Here is a 7016-nt window from a genome sequence, read left to right as displayed (position 1 = left end):
TTTTTATACGCAGCCTAAAACAATTTTATTTTTAATTACTCTGAATATATTATTTTGACTGTTTTCAACCACAAAGGTAAAATGTTTCTTTAATGCATGTGCATTTTGCAGCTAGATACTAGGAAAAGTATCATTTTAGTTCATTGTGAAAAATGAATATAAAATTGTATTGAGATTAAAAATTACATTTTTTTTCTACTAAATTATATTGCCAGAATATGGCTGGAAACCCTTTGCATATTCAGTAGAAGGCTACATAAAGTCACAGCTACTCACTGAAACAACAAAAATATCAGATGAAAATCCACAGAATATGTTAAAAACCTAAAAACTAGTACCAGTAGTGTGGCAATCACTAGTTTTTAACTAAATAGATGATTGAGGAAAACCAACTTTATTCTTTTGTCTCAGCAGCAATGCTGAGAAGTGTTTAAAGGTTGTGGAAAGCATTAGGTAGAAATCCATAACACTGAGCAAATATCAAGAGCTGTTCCAATCAAACAAAAGAGGGGAAATATTAGTAATTTTTTGTCCAAATTACAAACACCTACAGCTTATCTGCAAAGGGAAATTAAGGCTCAACATTTATTACAGCTAAAAATATAAAAGAAGCCTACAGCATAGCATCACATAAATCCAGGAAAAATGGCCAGGTACAATTAAAGGTCAAATATCACCAGTCTGCCCTCGTGGAGACTCAACGAGAACAAGGGATATTAACCAGGAAAATTCTCTGCGTCGTTACAGGGTCACCAAATTTAGAATGAATTAATCACAATATTAAAAAAATAATTTTGCTTCCTAATGACACAAGGCAGCATCTTCAGTCTTTTATCTCAGGGACATACTCTGATGCAGATGCAGACTCCCAAAGATATTCTACTGAGATTACATTGACCTCAGTGGGAGTTTGGTTCTTAAATTCAGCCGTATCCAGGCCTGAGTCACTAAGGACTTTGCATCCTTTAGGCAGACGCATGTGCTGGCTTGTTTGACAGAGCAGCACAGAGTATACAATCAGGTGACATTAAAAAATGTTGTTTTGCATGCAGGAATCATACGGAAGAACCTGGAGAGAAATTCTGTAAAAAATTTATCAAGTGTTGAAAAATCACTATCTCAAGTAAGGCTGGGCTGCTCACCTTTCTTCTGAGGGCGAATTGGTAGAGAAATGAACAAATTTTACCTGTTTTATCTTCAGGCTGGTTTTCCCCCTCCCCCTGAAGTGCAGGGTCTTACTGACAAAAAAAAAAATATCAAAGGGAAATGAGTCATCATCACAGCCCTCGCTTGAAGCTAGGTTTGATGGCCCTCAGAGGAATAACAGTCCGTATTTTTTCCACCAAAGAACCCAAGGACAAGTATTCTGAAATTTTTGTGGCGAAGTCTTTTATTGGGAGGCATGTCCCCCACATCTCTTCATCCTTGGCCCCCATCCCTTGGCCCAGACGCAGACTGACCATGGGGCACAGGCAGGACCCTGAACATGAAGCTTCCTTGGAGAAACCTCCTGAGGCCTGATAGTCCTGCAAGCCCCGTTGTCAGCCCTAATCCAAGCCCTTGCTCAGGCTAGGATTGATGGCTGGAGGTGTTTCAGACAGGAGACTTTTTAGGTCCACTCAGTTCCTTCAGGGTTATCTGACTAAGACACCAGTGTGAAGGAGCATTTGACCCACAAGTTTCTCTATTTGCCTTGGCCAAGGACCAGCTCGCACAAGCCTCCCCAAACCTTTTGGCTGATTCTCTTTGGCAGTGGAAGGAAATGAGAACAGCCTGTGTGATGTCCGGTGAGAGCTCCTGTGTCAGCCCTCACGCCAGCTCCCCCAATTTACGTCCACAGCACTCTCAGCCGTGGCATTAGCAGTACGGGCAGGTCAGGCCACACGTGGCACTGAGAAGATGCAGCCACCCCAGCACCTTTCACACAGTTTGTGGATGTGCTGCTCAGCACAGCTGTGAACGCACAGTCCTCACTGCAAAACCACCCAAGAAACAGCAAAAATAGTGCAGAAACAAACCCACGTCCCAATCCTTGCTGCTTTACGTACAGCTCTGTACATGCAAGTGCAGTGCAGAAAACAACCAGCAAAGCGTGACGTCCTATAACATAACAGTGAAACTGCACGGCTGTTAAATGGTGGTTTGCGCTCACTTCTTAAAATTAGCACCAATTTCCTTCACTGGATAACAGAATGATCATGGGAGCAGTACAGCTTTGTTATAATACCTCGATTTTAATAGTACATGTGTTCAGAATTATTCCGCTGGAGTAAAAGGGACTCTAAACATGTAACTGTTCAGCTTTATTAACTAACAGATAATTATGTATTTAATTGCACTGAAATTGCATTGTAATTTTAACAAACTACAACGTAATTACAGTCTTTGTAGTGTAAAGTATGACTATAACACAGTAATGAATTAAAGATGAGAAATAAGCATATAGACTAGTTAGTATTTAGAGTAGACATCTCCGTAATATTCCCCTTGTGGACCCACTTTCAGGAACATGGTCTAACTTTCCCTCACGCCTGTTGAGCTCAGAGTGCCAGACCCGGGAGCCACCGATCTGTAAATAGGTAACAGAACAAGACTGGTGTTTTGTGCAGCCAAACACGGCACGTCTGTCCTATCGCCGGGTTTCCCGAGCTGACCTAACCTGGTGTAATCGCTCCCCGCTACCCATTTTCCCTTTGGAAACAGCTTCCTGGATAATTTGAGGCTGGCAGTTTTCCCCACCTCAGCGCAAGCATGAATGGAAACTGCTGGTGTAACAGCACTGCTTGTTAGGCGAATGTGTCAAATTTTATTTTTTAAGTGGAAGAGAGATTATAAAAAAAAGTTGGGTTTTTTCCACCCATTTGGTACAACTATTCCAGTGTATCTCAACTAACTCTTCAGCTACAAATTAAAAAAATTTGCTTTGCCAAGAATTTTAAGTGGTTGTGCAAATCTTTTCCATCCGTTGCACTGTTTAACTGCAGAGACAAAACCACCATAATTTGCCGTTGTAGCAAAATAACATCAGATCGATGATTTATGGGGCCTTGAATGTTCTTTACTCAGAGCTGTGCGCTTTTGTTGGCCTTTGCACCTATTCCAAACACAAACTCAAACACGAAGCTGCTCCCCTCCCTCCACCACAGTCTCTTCATGTCAAACGCAAATCCTCTAATACCAGATACCGTATCACTGTGCGTGCGACCCCCAGCTTACAGCGTAACAAGTCCAGGGAAAGGATGCTATTAAACTCTGCTATCTTGGAACACACATAAATAATTCACACCTTTCCTATAAATATTTATCCCCGTAACCTCAATTGTCATTCAAATAAAGGTTACAGTCTTCATCCATGTCCATTTTCCATATACCAACCAAATCATCTGAACTTTGCAACTGCCTTCTCTACTTAATTTATATTTTTCTTAAAATTCAGATGTATAGCATGTTTTCTCATAGCAGTTAAACAAAAAGACTCCTGATTTTCCTTTGTCTTTTTCCTTTTAACCAGTGCTTGTCTGTTGGCTTCAATGGAACTGCTGTGGGCTTACACGAAAATGAGAGCCAAGTCTGGGATTACGTCTTTCTGTTAGTGTCCCATGGTTTTAAATAAAAACATCATGATATTATAATCATATCTGTATGGTACAAACAGATCTGAACTGCAACCCAGGGGATGGAAGATACCCATGAACCTTCCCTAAATGCTAAACTGACACAAACTTCTTTTTTTCCACATGCAGTCTCCTCCATTATCTCCTGAAAAAGAGGACACCCACAACAAAATCATCCTGAAATTTGGCAGCTTTATAAGCCAAAATTAGACATTTATCTCCCATCACCACCTCAGGAAAAAGAAAGGGGAAACAGGGAAGAGAAGCAATAGGAGCTCTGAATGCTCAGAAGCAAGAAGAAAGCAGTCGATCAGGTACAAAATGACTACCCTCCAGGCTGCAGCAGTTTGGTTTTGCCAAAAAAGTCATCACCAAAAAAGCATCCTGGGACAAGAAAATTCCTCTAAGTGGCCAACTTTTTGCTGAGGAGAGATATTATGAACCATAAAAATTATGTGCTGCTTCTGTTTCGTGAACATTACATAATTGCTAGACTAAATAGCCAGAATAAACAGAGAACGGGCATTTTTACTAGGCTTCAGAAGAGTAAAGCCATAAAGAAAATAACTCCATGAAATTTACAGGAGAGACCCATTTCAGACCATATGTTGGGAAGGATCTTCATCCAAATGTATGAGTCAATGTGTTAGCTAAGTGTTGCACGCAGAGTCCGTGAGTTTGGGACTGTGTGAGGTTTGGGTTTCTCAAAGCTTTCATGCTGGCCTGCTTTTATCCTCCAAAACACGACGCATCTACTTGACTTTCTGCATCACGAATTTTTCCCTGCTCTGCACTGTGAATCTGAGCAGAAAAGAAAAAATACAATTACTTGACTTGCTCATGGGATGCACACTTCAGGACACGTGTAATTCTTTTTAAGCTCTAGAGCCTTAATTGCTTGATTTTGCCATCATGTAAAGACATAGCACAATTATAGCCAGGACTGGCTGTAATCTGAGACTACCAAGGTATTCTGTAATCCAGATCCCTAGCTTTATTTCTCTGTTGTCTTCTGACTAGACGCTTGTCTCTTTATTTATTTTTATGGTGTGATTCATACACCTTATAAAATTATTATTTCAAACCTGCCTGCAGGCAACAGCTGTATGACTGCATAATTACCACTAAAAGATGGCAATGCTAGAAGAAGATCCTTCTCATACAAAAAACCCTCATCTGGCATAATCACTCATTTATATGTTTAATAGATGAAATTAGTGAGAGAACAGAACATGGACAATAATGAGGGTGTTACAGACGAGCTTTGCCGCAGCACTCTGCCAAGCGCTACCCTCCAGCTCAGCATCCCCCGACTTGAACAGAAACTGCCAAGTACAGCTGGCCCCAAAATGACTGTTCTGTTTTACAAAAACTTTCCAAAGCTTTAAAATTTGTTCTTCTTCCATACTGAGTAGTGGAACTTTTCAAATATTTTTGTGAAACAAACTATGCAGGAATGTTCATTAGATATGGAGAAAGAAAAACCACCAGGGGGTTAATTTGGGAAATGTTTCTTTAAGCACTCACAAGATCTAGCACAGACCTCAAAACCTCATAACTAAATTGGGAGCCGGAGCGTAAAGGATGAGCTCACTTGGGTTATTTGGGGGCCATACGTAGCGGTCACTGCCTTGTCACACAGCGGGACGCGCAGGTCTCCTGCCACCAAAAGGCTGGTGTCCTCGTGGCAGCTGCGAGTCAAACTGCTGGTGCTCAGATGGCCAGAGAAGGCTGAGGGCCAAATGTACCGCCTGGCCAAAGCTGATCGGAAGGCAGCCAGGTCTGTACCTTCTCTAAATGCAACGAACGTTTTTAAAGGGAGGACTACATTACATTGAACACAGTCTCACAGCCCTGCTGCCAGCTCTGCAGGGACTGGGCGCCCTTGCAGCCAGGACCCATCCCACCGCCCCAACCGGGAATATAAATTTAGTTCCCTTCCCTTTTTCTACCTTTCCCAGCATCCTACAGGATGTTTCAGAGAATGTCATTTCCAGCCGCCCTCCACTCTTTGAGGTTGGCTGATACTGTTGCTGGAGATGCGGGCTCTAGTTTTTCTATTCGCACAAAAAGGCAAGTTTTTAATAAATAATAAAACAACAATATTGTGTGCATGCGTTCTATAGCTTGTGTGAATCAATGCTAAGGATGACAAACATAAGCAGAGTACTTGACTTGTCTAATTGGGGCATTAAGCCTTTTATCTCAAAACTGAGTATCGAGAGCAAGAAAAAACATTCAGTCTGGTTTTCTAACGGGAAGTAATTTCACTGACAAGCAATTCCAGCTTTGCCTGCATCTCTGTTTGTTTCAACTCCTTGAAAGCCTAACATTAAATCTGGATTAAAGGAATTTTATTTGCAAAACTACAAATGCTACTTGAAAACAGCCTGCAATGTTTTTCATCCATATTTAAATGCAGAAGGTATAGTAAAACATTCCTTACAGTTGACCAAAAGCTTCCCAAAGCCTTTGCATATTAGGTGACCTTGATAGCTAACCCATATGGGCTTTTCCAAATGATTTTGGCTGTTGCAAATATTCATAGCATCAATGACAAAAACACCCCAAAGTGTTGCTTAGAAGCCAGCTTTTATTGACAGGATAGAGCCCAGGCTCTGGCAAATACGCTTAGGAAAAAAAAGATGGCAGAATCATGTTTCCCTCCTGCCTGTGTGGTTCCAAGCCCTGGCACCCTGCTCGCTCCGTGGGTGACTGTCAGCCGGCGTTGCGCTCCAGCCTGTTAATTACTTCTCTGATTAACAAGCCAGGCACTGAGCTGGAAGAGACAGCGTCAACTCCCAGCACCTGAATTAGAAGTACAAGTGTTTACCCATCTGAAACTTACTCAGATGCATATGAAAAAATTATTCAGGGCTGACTTTGCACGGAGGTCAGGAGGCCGTTAGGATATCAAATGCAAAGGGGACGATGGAAGGGCTGACCAGAGCCTTCCAAACCCGTGGCAAAGTGTTCCTGGCAGCGGCCCTGTGACTTAACTGATAAGTCGCACAGCATCGCTTCATACGGGGATTTTTTTTATTCTATCACAAAAGGAAAGGTTGACTTGATAAAAAAAATGGTGAGCCCAGGAACAGACAGTGCACAGGAGTGTCAGAGAGCAGAAAATGAGCGTGGCGGGAGAGAGGGGTGGTGGGGGCGCATGCAAGACACAGCAAAACATGCTGTATCTGAAAGACCGAAAGGTGTAAGAACCATGTGTAAAACCACATTTGAGGTGAAGGTCTCCACCTGCGCCCACAGCCCTGCTTTTCCCTTCTGCTGCCTGTCTTCGCCGCGTCAGCCTTTCCCGTGCCTTTGGTGTTGGGCTGAGCCTGGCCAGCAGCCGGACGCCCCTCCTGCCCGTCGCTCCCTGGCCTCTCCCGTGGGAAGGGGAGGAAA

The sequence above is a fragment of the Aptenodytes forsteri genome, unplaced genomic scaffold, assembly GCF_000699145.1.
Source record: "Aptenodytes forsteri isolate BGI_AS27 unplaced genomic scaffold, ASM69914v1 Scaffold563, whole genome shotgun sequence".
NCBI lineage: Eukaryota > Metazoa > Chordata > Aves > Sphenisciformes > Spheniscidae > Aptenodytes > Aptenodytes forsteri.
Note: the sequence above shows the minus strand (reverse complement) of the source record.